This window comes from Arachis hypogaea, chromosome 16 (assembly GCF_003086295.3).
Source record: "Arachis hypogaea cultivar Tifrunner chromosome 16, arahy.Tifrunner.gnm2.J5K5, whole genome shotgun sequence".
Taxonomy (NCBI): Eukaryota; Viridiplantae; Streptophyta; class Magnoliopsida; order Fabales; family Fabaceae; genus Arachis; species Arachis hypogaea.
Window position 1 is genome coordinate 71,708,798 of NC_092051.1, and position 20,165 is coordinate 71,728,962.

General features: G+C 39.8%; 1 non-coding gene across 1 annotated transcript; it reads left to right on the plus strand.

Moving 5' to 3' along the window:
- The first annotated feature begins 17,232 nt into the window (after positions 1 to 17,232).
- Positions 17,233 to 17,339, plus strand: LOC112760385 (small nucleolar RNA R71). The gene has a single exon (XR_003180828.1). It is a non-coding gene; the product is annotated as a small nucleolar RNA R71 (small nucleolar RNA).
- The last annotated feature ends 2,826 nt before the right edge of the window (positions 17,340 to 20,165 follow it).

The window sequence follows — 20,165 nt, forward strand, 5'->3', positions numbered from 1 at the left end:
TTCAACACCTCTGACATAACTTTTGTACGATGGGCTGTTTTCGTTCTTCTTAACCACATTGGCATAGAACTCCCTTATCATCACCGCACTAATATCAGTGAGGGGACGGCACAGAAGATCCCATCTTCTTTCCTTGGTGATTTGTCGCATAATAGGGTATTCTCCTTCCCTTAGTTCGAACCCCATTTCAGGGATGACAATCTTTGTTTTCATGAGTCTATTGTATCTGGCTTCATGAAATTGGGATTTGAACCTCTTTGTGTCATAGGATGGAGGTTCTGTCACCATTGGTTCCTTTCCTGGTCTTCTTCTTGAACTTGAAGGAGCCATTGATTATGTGTGTGAAGAAGAGATAAGTGAGGTTGTGTTTGGAGTGATGTCCGGTTTTATTGTAGAGAGGAAAAGGAAATTGTGTGCTTTGAGTGAGAGTGGCTTGTATGAAAGTTTTCTTTATGATGTGTTGGAGGCTATTTATGGACAAGGTTTCCAAGTTTCCCAACAAGATCACAAGAGAGGATTGCATTCGGTTATGATGATGAAGGGTGAGGATTGAGTTGAATAGTATAGAAATTCATGAAATGGATGGCCTGCATGTATTGTTGAAGCTTGACAAGGATTCTCTTCCTATTGGTTGCATGCTCTTTCGGTGTCCAATGGTGCATGCATGCAGATTTTGCTTTCCAAGATTGGCACACCTCTCTAGGCACATGTGATCCTTTTCTTGACTTGTCATAACCGTTCCTTCCTCTTGTCTTTTCTTCAAACCCCTTTTTTTCTAATTAAATCAAAATGAAATGCTTCAGAACTTATTTAAAGCATGGTGGTCAAGTGGTATATGCTTACATTTTATATTATGGTCCTTAGTTGTGAAAGATCAATTGTGTCCCTGAACCAAGGTTTGGTGAACACCAAACTTGTTTCTTGCTCAATGATTAGAATAAACGCTTGTTACAATTGATACTTTCACCATAAGTGCCAATTTATCTCTTAGCATAAATTTCTAAAACAAAACAATGTATGATCCATCTTTGCATGATTTTGCTTTTCTGAACAAAAGTAAAAAAATTTTTTCTCAAAATTCGTACACATGCAGACACCAAACTTAATGTTTGGTCATATACTTCACCAAAATGACTAAGTATATGATCTAAGAATGCTTGAAATGTTAACTTTTGTGTGCTGTCAAGCACACCAAACTTAGATGTCTGGCATGTATTTCAAAGCAGTGTATGCATCTGTCAAGGATGTCTAGACAAATTCAAAATCATGCTAAAGTGATCACACTTTATTGAATTTAAAAGCAAGCAAGAATCATAAATCATGGGTTGCCTCCCATGAAGCGCTCGTTTATTGTCATTAGCTTGACATTGACCCCCTCTTTTTATGGTGGTTGATGACTGTAGTGCCTCAACTTGTCCCCTCTGATCGTGAGCTTCTTTTTTGTTCCTTGGTGCTCTATTTCAGCATGTTTTAGTGAGAGTATTTTGCTCACAGTATAGTAATCATCAGTCTGTTAGTCTGCTCCCAATTGTTGATAGACTAATTGAACTTTGTCACCTTTGGAGAGCCCTTCTGTTGGAATTTTTTTGTTCTTCCAACCCTTTTTGATTCTGTTTTTGTTTTTCTTCCCTCCTTTTGTTGACCCTTCTTCTTTGACAACAAGCTTCCTCTTGAAATTCCTTTTCTGAGTTGCCAATACTACAATGTTCTCTTGAGCTTCTTCATTGTTTTGCACAGTCTCTTTCTCTTTTTGACCTGCTGTATCATCTATCTCTTGCTTGGGCGGGCAGTTGTTGTTTGTCTTGTTGATTCCCTCCTTCCACTACAGATTCTCTTTGTCTGTTTCTGTACCATCCTTTTTTTCATTATTGCTCTGTGTTTCTGGCAGTACATTCAGAGTGATACTTTCATCATGCATCCTGAGGGTTAATTCTCCTTGCTCTATGTCTATGATGGCCCTAGCAGTGGCCAAGAACGGTCTTCTCAGTATAATGGAGTCGCCCTCATCCTTATTCGAATCTAGGATCACAAAATCTATAGGGAAGATGAATCTGTCTACCTTGACTAGAAGGTTCTCAATTATACCCCTGGGGCATATCACTGATTTGTCCACCAATTCTAGAGACATCTGTACTGGTTTTACCTCTTTTATGCTTAGCTTTTTCACTAGAGAGGCAGGCATTAGATTGATACTAGCTCCTAAGTCACACATTGCCTTGTTGATGGTCATACTGCCAATGGCACAGGGTAGAAAGAAACTCACAGGGTCCTCGAGTTTGGGAGGAAGTCCCTTCTAGATTAGTGCTCTGCATTCCTCAGTAAGCAGTACAGTTTCATTAACTTGCCAACTCCTTTTCTTGTTGATAAGTTCCTTCAAGAACTTTGCATACAGGGGCATTTGCTCAAGTGCTTCAGCTAAGGGAATATTGATCTCCAACTTCTTGAAGATTTCAAGAAATTTTGGAAAGTGTTGGTCCTTAGTCTCTTTGTTGAACCTTTGAGGATATGGCAAAGGTGGTGTGAAGTTCATTCCCTGCCTTTGGTCCTTAGTTGGCTCTTTAATTACTTCCTTTCCCTTTCTTGATTTTTGTGGCTGATCTTCTTTTTCTTGAGCTTGATTCTGAGTTTGCTTGCTTGCTGTCTCCTCCTTGTCATTGACTTTCTCTTCTTCAGCTTGTTTCTTGTCACTTTCCTTTGGCTTCTTGGTTGCTTCTTCATTTTTCACCAAGATTTTTCCACTCCTCAGTTGTATTGCCTTGCACTCCTCTTTTGGATTGGGAATGGTGTCACTTGGTAGTGAGCTTGATGGCCTTTCGATGGCAATCTGCTTGGAGAGTTGTCCAATTTGCCTTTCCATATTTTTCATAGAGGCTTCCTGGTTCCTCAATGTCATCTTCTGATTTTTCATCATCTTTTCCATTAATAGCTCCAAGTTGTTAATCCTTTGAGATTCTTGTGAGATTGGTTGATTGTGGGGTGTTGAGGGTTGAGGGTAAGTGTTTTGACTTGAGGCTTGGTTATTGGATGGATGATGGTTAGAATTGGAGTAGGTGTTTTGCGGTTTTCTGTATGTGACTTGGCTATTATTCTGTTGGTTGTTTTGATTTGTGTTTTTCCAATTGTTTTGGTTTGAGTTTCTCTGCCAGGGCTGTTGAGTTTGATTGTGGTTGTCTCCCCATCTGAGGTTGGGGTGGTTCTTCCATGAAGGATTGTAAGTATCACCATAGACTTCATTTGGCCCAGAGTTTTGGTTGTGCATGTACTGGACTTGTTCTTGCTGCTGCTCCTCTTGAGTTTCTTCATTTTGCCCCCATGTGGATGATGGTTGGCTTGTGTTAACTGCTGCAACTTGGAGGCTATCAATCCTCTTGGCCATTTGCTCAAATTGTTGTTGAATTTGCTGCTACATCATTTTGTTTTGAGCTAGGATTGAGTCCACTCCTTCCAACTCCATCACTCCTTTCCTTTGTGATGGTTGGCGTTGCCTTTGGTGAGCAAAGAAATACTGGTTGTTGGCCACCATATCAATGAGATTTTGGGCTTCCTCTGCCGTTTTCATTAATTATAAAGAGCCTCCTGCTGAATAATCTAAAGCCTCTTGAGATTTCAGTGTCAAGCCTTTATAGAAATTCTGCAATCTGTCCCACTCACTGAATATTCCTGGTGGACACTTCCTGATTAGAGCTTTGTATCGTTTCCATGCCTCATACAAGGGTTCAGCATCCATTTGTGTGAATGTTTGCACTTCAGTCTTCAATCTAATAACTCTTTGAGGTGGGTAAAACTTGGCAAGGAACTTGGTTACTAGATCATCCCAATTGTTGATGCTGTCTCTTGGGAAGAATTCCAACCATTGAGTGGCTTTGTCTCTGAGAGAAAATGGAAATAGCAGTAGCTTGTAACTGTCAGGGTGCACACCATTGGTTTTGACAGTGTCACAAATCCTCAAGAAGGTGGACAAATGTTGGTTAGGGTCTTCAAGTGGTCCTCCTCCATAAGAACAATTGTTTTGAACCAAGGTGATGAGTTGTGGCTTTAGTTCAAAGTTATTTGCATTAACATTTGGGGTAATAATGCTACTCCCATAATGTCTAAGATCTGCACATGTGTAGGAAGCCAAAACTCTTCTCTGTGGTGGATTATTATTGTTATTGGCTGTCCCTTCTGCTCCATTTGGTGGATTTGTTAAGTGTTCCTCCATATCCTGGAATTCTTCTTCTGACTCCTCTTCTCCAATAATGTTTTTCCCTCTTTCAGCTCTTCTTAATCTTCTGAGGGTTCTTTCGTCTTGTTCACAAAAAGTGGGTGTAATTCTCCTTGTACCTGACATACAACCAAAGCATAAGAATCACACAACACCAGAAAGGCAATAACACTTCAATCCATTGCTGAAGTGAAATGTTAGTTGGATTAAGCAAAAATTCAAACAGTTAGTGTGTTAGTCAAAAATTAAAGAAACAGAAAATAAAAAGTGCTTGATCTAGATCTTCACTTCACTTAATCATTGTCAATCTATTTCAATCCCCGGCAACGGCGCCAAAAACTTGATGTGTGGAAAACGATCCAACACAAAACTCACCGGCAAGTGGACCGGGTCGCATCAAGTAATAATAACTCACATGAGTGAGGTCGATCCCACAGGGATTGAAGGATTGAGCAATTTTAGTTTAGTGGTTGATTTAGTCAAGCGAATCAAGTATTGGTTGAGTGGTTTGTAATTTGCAGAAATTAAATTGCATGAAATGTAAAGGGAGAAGGGGAAATTGCAGTAAATTAAAGAGCAGGAAAGTAAAGGAGCTGAATCTTAAAGTGCAAGTAAATTAAATTGCAGAAACTTAGATTGCAAGTAATGTAAATGGCTGAAGCTTAAAGTGCAAGAAACGTAAATTGCTTGAATTGTAAAAGGGATTGGGAGTTGGGATTGCAGAAATTAAACAAGAACAAGTAAATTGCATTAAACTTAAAAGAGAAAATTAAATTGCAGTGAAGTAGATCTTAAACAGAAGAGTAAAATGCTTTGAGAATTTAAAAACAGAGAAAGCAATGCTTAATTTGCAGCAAAGTAAAAGAGGTTGAAGATCTCAGGAGTGGAAGAGACTAGATAACAAGTCTAGATCTCAAATCCTTCCTTGATCCAACAAGAACAATTGCAAAAGAAACTGAAAAGTAAATTGCAGAAAAAGTAGAAGATGAAGCAGTAAATGGAAATTGGAATTCAATTATGCAGAAAAATTAAACAAGATCTCAAGGTGAGATTGAAACAGAAGTTCTTCAATTCTCCACCCAAGATCCAAAGCAAGAAAATAAAAGGGTGCTCAAGCAAGAACCAAGAAGAAGAGAGATCAATTCTCCTTCCAAGTTCTCAGAAATCTAAATTCAAAAGTAAAAACTCAAAATGAAAATGAAAGTTAAAAGGAAAATTCAAAGTAAAGTCTAGAGGTATCAAAAGGTCCTAATTACATCAAACTAACTCCTATTTATACACTTTCTATTCTTGGATTTTGGAATTTGGATGGGCTTTTGATTTGGTGAAGAAATGAATTAAGTTGGATTTTTAATTCAATTTTTAGCCCAAATGCACCTCCCAGGGGTAAGCTCAGTTGGAAAAACCAACTGAGCACTCAAGTGTTGCCATCCGTGTCAAATTTGGTGTGCCCAGCCCTTGGTCATGTTGATTTTCAATAGAGCTCAGTTGAAAAATTTAACTGAGCTCTATGCTTGCCTTTGGTGTGTGTCAAGGTGTGGGGAGAATGGGGAGGTAGTGCTCAGTTGGAAAAACCAACTGAGCTTCCCCTTGTGTAGCGCCTTGTTTGAGACTTCAAGGTCCCAAGTTCAAATCTTGGTGGAGGAAGTCTTGGAGCTAATTTCCTTGGATGAGTGGGTGTTCCTCCCTTGTGTTTCCAAGAGCACCCTTGTTCGAACCTTGGCTCAAGCATTTAAGCTATTTCTTCTTGATTTTCCTTGCAAGCTTGGTGGCACTCCTTCCTTATGTTTCAAGGAATTCCCAAGTTCGAATCCTAGAGGAAGCATTCTAGCTATTTCTTCTTGAATTCCCTTGCAGGGAGTAGCGTGTGGTTCCAAGTTCGAACCATGGAGGAGGCATTTTGGCTATTTTCTTCTCATTTTCATTGCAAGGAGCGTTCCTTGCTTCCTTTAGCTCATGAGTTCGAAACTTGGTGGCTTCACTCCTTGGAAGTTCATCTTGAATTAATTTGGAGAGGTCCCCGATAAAGTTAACTTAGTTAACTGAGCTTTGTACCATTTCCTTGCTTTCTTTAGTGCTCAGTTAACTATTTGAACTTAGCTTTGTACCTTGCCTTCTCCTTTCATTCCTTGTGAAGCTTAGTTTATTTTTCCAACTTAGCCTTCCTTCTTCCTCAATGTTGGCACACTTTTGCTTCCCTTGGGCACGCTTTTTTTTGCTTCTTTTGGAACGTCCCTTAGGCCACGCTTTTCTTATTTTCTTATTTCTTCACCTACAAGTAAACAAGACAACCAATCAAAGTATCACCAAATTCACAAGGTTTATAAATTGTTAAAAATCAATTAAATTTAGCTTAAACCTCATGATTTAGCATCAATTACATGGTGGTTATTTGATTCAAAGAAGTCATGCATTTTCATTCCAAATTACTTACTTAGAATGCAAGAAAGTGCATAAAACCTAATAAAAACAAAGAAAAAGGCTAGTGAAACTAGGCTAAGATCACTTGTCATCAAATACCAAAATCAAGAACAAAGGAACTTCAATCATAGTAACTTTAGCAACAACCAAAGCTACCCAACACATAATATCAACCATTTCCAACACTCACAAAACACACATCCCCAACCACACAACAATTCTCAAAATCACCAGAATACCTCTTCCACATCCACATTCTACCCACACAATACCTATGCAATTAACCCACAGAACCAATTAACCCACAGAACTTCCCGCAACAACCATCCCAACTCATACACTTACAACATTCTCAAAGAATCTCTAACTTAGAGATGAGGATGGAGAAACTCATGGAAGCTCAAGCCCAGATAACCAAAAATCAAGATGAATCACTCAAGAAACTTGCAGAGAACATTAGGCTATTAGCTGAGCAATCCACAAAAACGAGTAAGAAGAAAGGACTTACCCTTCTTAGAACCACTGAAGAGAACTCGAAAGACAACGAAAAAGCTGCTAGGTGGGAGAAATGGAAAGAAATCATAGAGGAAAGTGAGAGGGCTAGGGAAAAAGAAACAATCATCCAAGAAAAGCACCACAAAGAAGTTCCACAAGAAGAAACAGAGGAAAGAAAGCCCACAGCAAGAGGAAAAAATCAAAGACAACAAGATTTTCAACTTCCATGATCAAAGAATAGAGGATGTCAAGCTAATGACAATAAAGAAGCACTTGTTGGGAGGCAACCCAACCTGAGGTAGTTTTCTTTCCATTCAATAAAAAGGCTAAGTAACTCTCTCTATATTGCAAGGAGCTAAGTTTGGTGTTGCACACCAAAACAATTTAAGGGAGAATGAAGAATGCTAAGTTTGGTGTTCCACCAAAATCCTCATTTAAAAACACATTCTCACCTTCTGCATAAATGGTTGCTAGCTCCAAGCAAGCAGAGAAACTACTCAACCAATGTCTATTTTCTAGTCTTTAGTCTTATTGCCTTTAGCAAAGAAAAAGAGTTTCATATATGGTTAATTTAATGCATAAGAACCATTGGCAAGGTACTAAGTTTGGTGTTCCCACACCAAAGTAAGTTCAAAAGCCCACAAATAATTCATGCATGCTAACCATTTCTTCTTTCAAGTGCTTGGAGAACAAGCAAATTTCAATATCATTGCAGAGGTCTATCCAAGTTTTTGGACAGATTAAGCATCATCAATCAAAGAGATAAAGAGGAATGTGAAGACCAGCGATGATGATAATGAGGAGTAAAGCAAGTAAACTCCAAAAGGTTGTATTGTTAAGTGATTATTTTGCATCAGACACTGATATGATTGAAAGTGATATTATACCCCTGTTTGTCTATCTGTCTGTCTAGTATAGTTTCTCTGTAATTCAATAATTAAGATGCTTGATCATCCGCAACCCTATACTCTCCAAACTTGCTTGCACTCAATGTCTCAAAAAGGCATCACATGAAAGTTCTTTAAAAAGAAGGATTAAAGAATTAAACAGTTTTGAGGCAAGCAAAAGATTAGGAGAAGTGGTGGTTCTAGTTGTATGATTATGCATTGAGGTTGCATGCTTATGAAAACTTGCATGGGAGCTCATAGGCAGGACACGGAGTTCAAAGAAGTATTGTGGAGATTCTCAAACATTTATTGATCCAAGAAGCAGCAAACAAAAGAAAATAAAGAAAATACAAAAGCAAAAGAACATGGCCCAAGGTTCTGAGTATCAATTACTAGGCAAAAAAAAACTCAAAGAGTTATCATCCTAGTAAATGCTTGTGGTCGAATTGTGTCAAAGAGAGAGGCTTGAGCAAGTAAATCCTTAGGGATGCTTTAACACCTAATACCTTAAAACCAACTGGTTTAGGAGTATTGATTGAAAGCTTATCTAAAGAGACGCTTTGAGACATGACACTTAGAGTCAAGGCCAAAACACAGAAATTATAAGCTGCTTCAAGGTGATTACCTATAGAGAGATCTCCATTGATGCACAGAAACTTGTCTCTCAACAATTTTCCCTCGGCAAGTATACCGAATTGTCGTCAAGTAAAAACTCACAATAGAGTGAGGTCGAATCCCACAGGGATTGATTGGTCAAGCAACTTTAATCAGAGGAATGTTCTAGTTGAGCTAAGCAGAATTTGATTTGAGAATTTCAGGAAATTAAATGGCGGAAAAGTAAATGGCATAAAATATAATTGCTGGAAATAAAGAACTGAATGTAAATGACGAAACGTAAATTGCAGAATCTTAAATGGGGAATGGGGAAGATGAACATAAAAGTAAATGGCAGAAAGTAAAGAGAATGGGTAAGATCAGAAATGGGGAGTTAATTGGGCTCAGGAGATGCTGTATTCTCCGGATCAAGTTCATTTTCATCTCTTCCTCAATCAATGCATTCATTGATCTCCTTGGCAATCTTAAGTGATTGAATTCCAATTCCTTGGTAATTCAATCTCTCAAATCTTGATCAATAGCCAATTCCTTGTTCTAATCTTTCATGAGAAGAGATGAAGTATGATCATTGATTATACCACATGTATTTCCAAATCAAAGAATTGGGAGAATTATATGTCACTATATCCGTCTAAACCCCAATTTGGTCCAACATGAGAAAGCATTTCTAGCATGATCTCTTCATTCCTCTTTCAAGGTTCCGAAGAGATCCAAGTATGAATAGCTTCTTTTCCAAGACAACTACCCAATTGGATGAAGATTGAAAGCTTTCTAGTAAAATCAAGAGAAAAGAAAGAAGAAGAATAATGAAAACTATTATTGATCCATCAAATTACAACAGAGCTCCCTAACTCAATAAAAGGGGTTTAGTTGTTCATAGCTCTGAAAATGGAAAGAAAAGATGGAAAATACATTCTAAAAGTAAAACTAGAAGTTGTAGAGAAAGTAAAATTATACAGAGAGTAGTTCTCCCAATGCCCCCAAAAGCCCCCATACTAGTTCAAAACTACTCCTATATATACTACTCTTCTGATCTTCTAGTTGGCTCTTCAAGTCTTGGATATGGGCCTTTGAATCTTTAGTTGAAGCAGTTGCAGTCTTCAGTGGGCTCAGTTTTGCTTGCAGAGAAAGTGTGAGTTAGGCATGGACGTTAGTTAGGACGTTAGTGGTGTTAACGTTAAGTGAAAATGTGGGTTCGAGAACGTTAGTGACGATCACCTTTTTCACTAACCTTCCTAACCCGAGATGGTCCACGTTAACTTCAACGTTAGTGGCACTAACGTGACCACTAACGTTGCCTCTTGGTCCTTCGCAAACGTTATTGGCATTCACCTTTTCCAATAACGTTTGCTTGTTGCCCTTCCTCCCTACGTTAGAGTCCATGTTAGTGTAGCTAACGTGGGCATGCCTCAGCTTCGAGAGCGTTAGTGACACTTACCTTTGTCACTAATGCTCCAAACGCCCCTTCTCACATTAGTGCCTCACGTTAATTGTATTAACGTGGCCACTAACGTGGTGGTGATTGCCATCTCCAACGTTAGTGACAAAGGTGAGTGTCACTAATGTTGGCTCATCATTTCTTTCCTCCACGTTAGCTTGCACGTTAATGTAATTAACGTGGCAACTAACGTGGCTAATAGTGGCTTGGTCCAACGTTAGTGACAAAGGTGAGTGTCACTAACGTTGGCACTTCTTTGTTCCTTCCACGTTAGAGTTCACGTTAATGTAATTAACGTGACTCTTAACGTGGCTAAGTGTGCCCCTTTTTCCAACGTTAGTGGTATTCACTTTTACCACTAACGTTGGAGCTTTACTTCTCCTCCACGTTAGCTTCCACGTTAATGTAGTTAACGTGGCAACTAACGTGGGCTATGATGGCTCACGAAGGCGTTATTGGCGATCACTTTTCTCATTAACGTTGCAAGCTAGCTCCCATTCCACGTTAAAGGTCACATTAGTTAGACTAACGTGGCTATTAACGTGGCATCTTCCTTGCTTCCTTTGTCCTGAAATCAAGCAAGTAAAGTGCATCAAAGCTAGGTTCTAACTCATGAGATCATGCATCATTCATTTTATCATTCAATTCATGCATAATTCTCATAAAATCATATAAAATTCATAATGTTTGCTTGAATCAAGATGTAAGTGATTATCTACCCAAAACTTGCTTATTAACTAAGAAAATGCATGAAACTACCCTAAAATAGTAAAGAAAAGGTCAGTGAAACTGGCCAAAATGCCCTGGCATCATAACACCAAACTTAAAGCTTGCTTGTCCCTAAGCAAGTACTGAAACATGAGAATGATGAATGAAATGACAAGAGAAATGAGTCATTATTGTGGAAGTCATATCCTTGGTTTTATGGGGTTTCATGCATAGCAAATTAGGTTCATTCCTTTACTGGCTTTCACACCTTTATCATGCCCTGGAATACTTACTTGATTGCACCCTATGAGACTTTTATGCATTGATCCCTTTGTCTTTTCAAGGTTTAATTGTGTTCTTAGACTAGGTGCTTTGTGAGAGGGTGACTCTTTAAGATAAGCTTTCAGCCAGCACTCCCGAACCAGTTGGTCCAAGGTGCTGGGTGTTAAGACACCCCTAAGGACTTACTCCCTCAAGTCTCTTTCCCCCATACATACACACCACAGGCACATGGTTTGTTATTTTCTTACTTGAGACCTTGGTGTCCAGCACCTCTTTGGGTTACTAAGTGTTCTGTAGCAAAGGTTACTCTTGATAGTGGACTTTCAGTTGATAATCCCGGGTTAGTTAACCCATGTTACCAAGTGATAAGGCACCCCTGAGAGCTTATTCATCCAAGCATATCCTTTACACAGGAGCACCACAGACACATGTCCCAAGATTCAACCCTTGGTGCCTAGCCTTATTTCTTATTCTTTTTCTTTATTTCTCAACTTTCATTCTTCTTTCCCTTTTTCTTATTAGGATCTTGTTATTTAGCTAGTCTTATGGGGTGTGTTTCAAGCATATGATTCAGGACAGATAGTTGTCTTCCTACCTTGTTGGTGAACCAACTTAGCTAAATAATTACTACACCACAAGCTTAGGAACTTACTCCACAAATTGAACATCACTCTGGTCTTTCATAACATCTCTTTTTATTTGACTTAAAGGACAAGCATACAAGTAAGCAAGGTGAAAATGCAGCAGGTAACTTGAAACAGCACACATATGACAAAGGCGGGGAAAAATGAATATTAAATCTTAGTGATGTAAAGTAAAGAGTAACTAATAATCAGGGATACATTCAGACTTCCAATTTGAGCATTTCCAAGCATATGGAATCAAATAACAATACAACCTTTTGGTGGTGACTCTAGCCATCCCTTTGTTGTCATCGTCCATAGCTTTTGCATCCTTCTTCGCCTCCTTGGATGATGGTGCACCGTTTTTCCTAAAGATTTGATTGAATTCCTGCAAAGTTATTGGAAGTTGCTTGTTCCCAAAGCACTTGAGAAATAGTTAGCATGCATGTATGCTTGTGAATTTCTGAACCTGATTTGGTGTGTGAATACCAAACTTAGTTCCTTGCCTAATGCAACAGATTGAATACATGCAGAGAACCTTATGTGCTTTTATTACTAAAACGACTATGAACTAGAAACTAAACTCTTGTCAAATGGTTTCCCTGATTGGCTGGGGCTAGCAATCTGCTCTTGAAGAGGGGTAGTGTGATTCTAACTGAAATATTTGGTGGAACACCAAACTTAGAATTACACATTCACTCTTGGATTGTTTTGGTGTGCAACACCAAACTTAGCTCCTCGCAATACAGGGCAAACTACTTGTAACTTTTATTGAAATGATCATGAAAAGGAAACTACCTTAGGTTGGGTTGCCTCCCAACGAAGCGCTCTTTTAGCGTCGCTAGCTCGACGATTTCTCCATCAGTTGAGATGATATTTCACTTTGGGGCTTTCCCCCATGTTGCCCATGTAATGCTTGAGCCTTTGTCCGATCACAGTGAAAGTCCTCCTTGAGCATTCCTCCATGATTTCTATGTGTCCATACGGCGAGACCTTTGTGACAAGAAAGGGTCCCGACCACCTTGATTTGAGTTTCCCAGGGAAAAGTCTCAATTTGGAGTTGTAGAGGAGCACTTGCTATCCTTTTTCGAAGCTCCTGGGTGTCAGATTGAGGTCATGTCTTCTCTTTGCCTTTTCTTTATAGATTTTGGCATTTTCATAGGCCTGAGATCTAAACTCCTCCATTTTCTGTAGCTGCAAGACTCTTTTTTCACCAGCGACAAGGCTATCAAAATTTAGTAGCTTGAGAGCCCAGAGGGCTTTGTGTTCAAGCTCCAATGGTAAATGACAGGCCTTTCCATACACCAGTTGATATAGGGACATCCCAATTGGTGTTTTGAATGTCGTTCTGTATGCCCAAAGAGCATCATCTAGCTTCTTCGACCAGTCTTTTCTTGATGCTCCTACAATCTTTTCCAGAATCCTTTTTAACTCTCTGTTAGATATCTCGGTTTGCCCACTTGTTTGGAGGCGGTAAGGTGTGGCAACCTTGTGCTTTACCGGTATCGTAGGAGAAGAGCTTCTAGTGGTCTATTACAAAAATGGCTCCCTTCATCACTGATGAGCGCTCGTGGGACTCCGAACCGGCTAAAGATATTCTTTCTGAGGAAGTTCATGACCACCTTGTTATCATTTGTTGGGGTTGCAATGGCTTCTACCCACTTGGAAACATAATCTACTGCTACTAGGATATACTTGTTTGAATATGAGGTTGGAAATGGTCCCATGAAATCGATTCCCCATACATCAAACAGTTCCAGCTCTAAGATGAAATTCTGTGGCATCTCATTTCTTTTGGGTAGGTTTCCAGCTCTTTGGCATTCATTGCAGTTCGTTGCTACTTCCTTGGCATCCTTAAAAAGGGTGGGCCAAAAGAATCCGCTTTGTAACACCTTGGCTGCAGTTCTTTCCCCTCCAAAGTGGCCTCCATAGCACGAGCCATGGCAGTTCCATAAGACCTCTCTTCCCTCTTCTTCTAAAACACATCTTCTAAGGATTCCATCTGAACACTTCTTGAATAGGTATGGTTCATCCCAAACAAAATACTTCGCATCATTGATGAGCTTTTTTTTATGTTTGTTGATTTCTGGAGGTAAAGCCCCAGTTGCCTTGAAATTGGCAATATCTGCAAACCAAGGTGCTCTGTGAACCATCATCAACTGCTCATCTGGGAAGAACTCATTTACACTTGTATCATGTGTTCCTTCTTTATCATGAGGGATTCTGGATAAGTGATCTGCTACTTTGTTCTCCACTCCTTTCTTGTCTCTAATTTCAATATTGAATTCTTGCAACAACAAGATCCATCTTATTAGTCTTGGTTTTGATTCTTGCTTGGCAAACAAATATTTAAGTGCTGTGTGATCTGTGAAAATGATCACTTTGGCACCAATGAGGTATGATCTAAACTTGTCAAATGCAAAAACTATTGCCAGCAACTCCTTTTCAATAGTGGTATAATTTCTTTGAGTGTCATTGAGGACTTTGCTGGCATAATATATCACATGGACCAAGTTATCTTTCCTCTGTCCTAACATTGCCCCAACTGTAAAATCAGATGCATCACACATCAGTTCAAATGGTAAGTTCCAATCAGGTGGGAAAATGATAGGGGCAGAGGACAACCTCTTTTTCAAGTTTTCAAATGCTAGCATGAATTTTTCATCAAAGACAAATGGTGTATCAGATAAAAGGAGATTGCTTAAGGGCTTGGCTATCTTAGAAAAATCTTTAATAAACCTTCTGTAAAAGCCAGCATGCCCTAAAAAGCTCCTAATTGCCTTGACATCACTTGGTGGGGGTAATTTTTCAATGAGTTCCACCTTAGCTCTGTCTACCTCAATGCCTTGGTTAGAAACCTTATGGCCAAGAACTATTCCTCCTGTCACCATAAAGTGACATTTCTCCCAGTTCAAGACCAAGTTGGTCTCTTGACATCTTTTTAATACCAGGGCCAGGTGATTTAGGCAATTAGGAAAGGAATCTCCGAATACTGAAAAGTCGTCCATAAAGACTTCAATGAATTTCTCTATCATGTCTGAGAAAATGGAGAGCATGCAGCGTTGGAAAGTTGCAGGTGCATTACATAGCCCAAATGGCATGCGCCTGTAGGCAAACACTCCACATGGGCAAGTGAATGAGATTTTCTCTTGGTCTCTCGGATCAACCACTATTTGGTTATATCCTGAATAACCATCAAGAAAATAGTAATATACATGTCCTGCAAGTCTTTCCAGCATCTGATCCATGAAAGGAAGGGGAAATGATCTTTTCTTGTAGCTTCATTGAGTTTTCTATAGTCTATGCACATCCGCCATCCTGTGACGGTCCTTGTAGGAATGAGTTCGTTCCTCTCATTGGGTACTACAGTGATTCCTCCTTTCTTGGGGACCACTTGGACGGGGCTGACCCATGGGCTATCCAAAATTGGGTAGATCACCCTTCCTTGCCAAAGCTTCATGACTTCCTTCTGTACCACTTCTTTCATGACTAGATTTAGCCTCCTTTGGGGCTAGATGGATGATTTGGCATCATCTTCCAACAGTATCTTATGCATGCATATGGCCGAACTGATTCCCTTCAAGTCAGCGAGGGTCCATCCAATAGCATCCTTATGCTTTTGCAATACTTGGAGTAATTCATCCTCTTGATCTTGGCTGAGGGCTGAGTTTATAATCACTCGGTAACTTTCATTCTCTCCTAAATATGCATACTTGAGAGTGGGTGGTGGTGCTTTGAGTTCGAGTTTGGGTGCTTCTTTTCTTTCATTCTCCTCCTCTGGTGCACCCTGAATATGAATCTCTGCTGTTGCAGCCTCTTTGCTAGATGCTGATTCCTCTTCTGTTAACTCTTTAAGTTCTTTTTCTTCAAAAATCTCTTGTACTGCATCTTCCAGTGAATCCAACCTCATACATTCTCCCAATGGTTCTTGTGGGTAGCTCATGGCCTTAAACACATTGAATGTCATCTTCTCATTGTGTAATCTCAGGGTAAGTTCACCTTTTTGGACATTAATGATAGCTCTAGCAGTGGCCAAGAATGGTCTTCCCAGGATGATGGAGGCTTTGGCTTCCTCCTTCATGTCCAACACTACAAAGTCTGCTGGAAAGATAAAATCTCCTACCTTCACCAGCAAGTCTTCTACTATGCCGTGAGGAAACTTGAATGATCGGTCTGCCAGTTGTAGGGCCATTTTTGTTGGCTTGGCCTCCTCAATCCTCATTTTTCTCATCATAGCTACGGACATCAGATTTATGCTGGCTCCTAAGTCACATAGAGCCTTCTCCACTGTGATTTCCCCTATAATACAAGGAATCTGGAAGCTTCCAGGATCCTTCAATTTCTGGGGTAGTTTGTGCTGAATGATGGCACTACATTCTTCGGTTAGTATCACAGTTTCGTTGCTCTTGCAGCTTCTCTTGTTCATTAATTCCTTCAAGAACTTGGCATAGAGCGGCATTTGCTCTATTGCTTCAGCAAAGGGTATGTTAATCTGTAGTTTCTTGAAGATTTCCAAAAATCTTGAGAATTGGTTGTCATCCCCCTTCTTTTTCAATTGCTGAGGGTATGGAGCTTTTGGAACGTCTCGCTTCACCATTTCTCCTTTTTGCTGTGAATTGGGAGTGAGAATTTGGACTTTATCTTGTTTCTCTTCCCCTTCATTTGAGTTCTTCTCTTGTGGTTTCTTGGGAGTTTCCTTCAATTCCTTTCCACTTCTGAGGGTGATGGCCTGGCATTCCTCCCTTAGGTTTGAATCATTGTTGCTGCACAGGTTATGGCTGGGAACTTGCTTGAATAAGTAGCCAATTTGTGTCTCAAGTTTCTTGATGGCAGCATCTTGATTCTACATATTGGACCGCACTTCCTCTCAGAACATTTTACTGTCTTGAACTTCTTTGCATATACGTTCAAGTAGAGTTTCGATCCTTGAGAGTCTATCTATGGATGATGGTGAGTCGAGATTGGAGGGATGAGAGGGGCCATTTTGGTTTTGATATGGATGTTGAGAGGTGTTGTTAGGTGGGTGCTGATATGATCTCTGTGTGGAATGTTGGTGAACTGCATTGTTGTTGGGGTTGTGACGTCTCTGATCTTGGCCTTGATCTTGTTGATTTCCCCACCCAAAGTTTGGGTGGTTCCTCCAACCAGGATTATAAGTTTTGGAGTACGGATCATGGTTTTGCCTATGTGAGTTTCCAATGTAGTTGGCTATTCCTGATCACCCTCGGCTTCTGCAGTCACTCCTTCTTAAGCTGCTGATGAGGTGGCGACTACTGCTACTTGGTTCCTCTCCATCTTCTTGGTAAGGTCAGCCAACTGCTTGGTAATCATCTTATTCTGGGCCAGCAATGCATCCACATTGTTTAGCTCTATTACTCCTCTAGTGTTGCCTCTTTCAGAGGCATAGAAGTAGTCATTCTCTGCTACAGTCTCAATGACATCTATGGCTTCTTCAATGGTCTTCTTCTTGTTCAAAGATCCCCAGATGAGTGGTCTACTGCCTTCTTTGATTCGTAAGAAAGACCTTCATAGAAAATGTGTAACTGCACCCATTCATTGAACATATCTGGCGGGCACCTTCTTGTCAAGTCCTTAAACCTCTCCCATGCTTCATATAGAGTCTCACCATCTTGTTGCCTGAAGGTTTGTATCTCAGCTCTCAACCTGTTGATTCTTTAAAGAGAATAGAATCTCTCTAAGAATTTGTTCACCACATCTTCCCAGGTTGTTAAACTCTCCTTTGAGAAGGATTCCAGCCATTTAGATGCTTTGTCCTTGAGTGAGAAGGGAAACAGAAGCACTCTATAGGTGTTGGGATGAACACCATTAGACTTCACAATATCACATATCCTTAGGAATGTGGTTAGATGTTGATTGGGGTCTTCTTGGACACTTCCTCCGAATGAACAGTTGTTCTGAACAAGGGTGATGAGCTGTGGCTTAAGTTTAAAGTTATTGGCATGTATGGTTGGCTTTTGGATGCTACTTCAACAGTTTCCTAGGTTTGGATTTATGTAAGATCCCAGAACTCTTCTCTCTTACTCAGCATGATGCACTGGACCTTCTCGGTCATGGTTGTGAGCTTCTTCTTCATGATGATTCTTTATATTCTCATCCATGTCTGGTTCAAAATACTCCTCTTCTTCCTCAGTACTAACAACTCTCTTTCCTCTTGCTTCCCTCCTTAATCTAAGGAAGGTCCTCTCAGGTTCAGAATCAAAAGAAGTTGAAGCCCCACTTCTTCTACCTGTCATACAACCAACAAGGCCAAAGCAAAAGGGAGATAGAGAGTATTCTTAATAAAAATGCTGTTAGTGTGAGTGATGCAATATATCAAACAGTTAGTGGGTTAGTGAACTGAATTGTAACAAATAAGAGAACACAACAAACGGGTAGGGGTAAAGGGGAGAAAATAACTGGAACTGAAAGTAAATCAATCAAACAGAAATTAAATCAAACAAAAGAAAAATACTCAATCTAGTTATCCACCAATTCAATCATTGTTGATACAAAATCAATCCCCGGCAACGGCACCATAAACTTGATGCACGAAAACTTGTCTCTCAATAATTTTCCCTCGGCAAGTATAGAATTGTCGTCAAGTAAAAACTCACAATAGAGTGAGGTCGAATCCCACAGGGATTGATTGGTCAAGCAACTTTAATCAGAAGAATGTTCTAGTTGAGCTAAGCAGAATTTGATTTGAGAATTTCAGGAAATTAAATGGCGAAAAATTAAATGGCAGAAAATGTAATTGCTGAAAATAAAGAACTGAATGTAAATGACGGAAAGTAAATTGCAGAATCTTAAATGGAGAATGGGGAAGATGAACATAAAAGTAAATGGCAGAAAGTAAAGAGAATGGGTAAGATCAGAGATGGGGAGTTCATTGGGCTCAGGAGATGCTGTATTCTCCGGATCAAGTTCATTTTCATCTCTTCCTCAATCAATGCATTCATTGATCTCCTTGGCAATCTTAAGTGATTAAATTCCAATTCCTTGGTAATTCAATCTCTCAAATCTTGATCAATAGCCAATTCCTTGGTCTAATTGCTCATGAGAAATGATGAAGTATGGTCACTGATTATACCACATGTATTTCCAAATCAAAGTATTGGGAGAATTATATGTCACTATATCCGTCCAAACACCAATTTGGTCCAACATGAGAAAGCATTTCTAGCATGATCTCTTCATTCCTCTTCCAAGGTTCCGAAGAGATCCACGTATGAATATCTTCTTTTCCAAGACAACTACCCAATTGGATGAAGATTGAAAGCTTTCTAGTAAAATCAAGAGAAAAGAAAGAAGAAGAATAATGAAAACTATTATTGATCCATCAAATTACAACAGAGCTTCCTAACCCAATGAAAGGGGTTTAGTTGTTCATAGCTCTGGGAATGGAAAGCAAAGATGGAAAATACATTCTAAAAGTAAAACTAGAAGTTGCAGAGAATGTAAAATTATACAGAGAGTAGTTCTCCCAATGCCCCCAAAAGCCCCGTTACTAGTTCAAAACTACTCCTATATATACTACTCTTCTGATCTTCTAGTTGGCTCTTCAAGTCTTGGATATGGGCCTTTGGATCTTTAGTTGAAGCAGTTGCAGTCTTCAGTGGGCTCAGTTTTGCTAGCAGAGAAAGTGTGAGTGAGGCATGGACGTTAGTTAGGACGTTAGTGGTGTTAACGTTAAGTGAAAATGTGGGTTTGAGAACGTTAGTGACGATCACCTTTTTCACTAACCTTCCTAACCCGAGATGGTCCACGTTAACTTCAACGTTAGTGGCACTAACGTGACCACTAACGTTGCCTCTTGGTCCTTCGCAAACGTTATTGGCATTCACCTTTTCCAATAACGTTTGCTTGTTGTCCTTCCTCCCTACGTTAGAGTCCACGTTAGTGTAGCTAACGTGACCCTTAACGTGGGCATGCCTCAGCTTCGAGAGCATTAGTGACACTTACCTTTGTCACTAATGCTCCAAACGCCCCTTCTCATGTTAGTGCCTCACGTTAATTATATTAACGTGGCCACTAACGTGGTGGTGATTGCCATCTCCAACGTTAGTGACAAAGGTGAGTGTCACCAATGTTGGCTCATCATTTCTTTCCTCCACGTTAGCTTGCACGTTAATGTAATTAACGTGGCAACTAACGTGGCTAATAGTGGCTTGGTCCAACGTTAGTGACAAAGGTGAGTGTCACTAACGTTGGCACTTCTTTGTTTCTTCCACGTTAGAGTTCACGTTAATGTAATTAACGTGACTCTTAACGTGGCTAAGTGTGCCCCTTTTTCCAATGTTAGTGGTATTCACTTTTACCACTAACGTTGGAGCTTTACTTCTCCTCCACGTTAGCTTCCACGTTAATGTAGTTAACGTGGCAACTAACGTGGGCTATGATGGCTCACGAAGGCGTTATTGGCGATCACTTTTCTCATTAACGTTGCAAGCTAGCTCCCATTCCACGTTAAAGGTCACATTAGTTAGACTAAC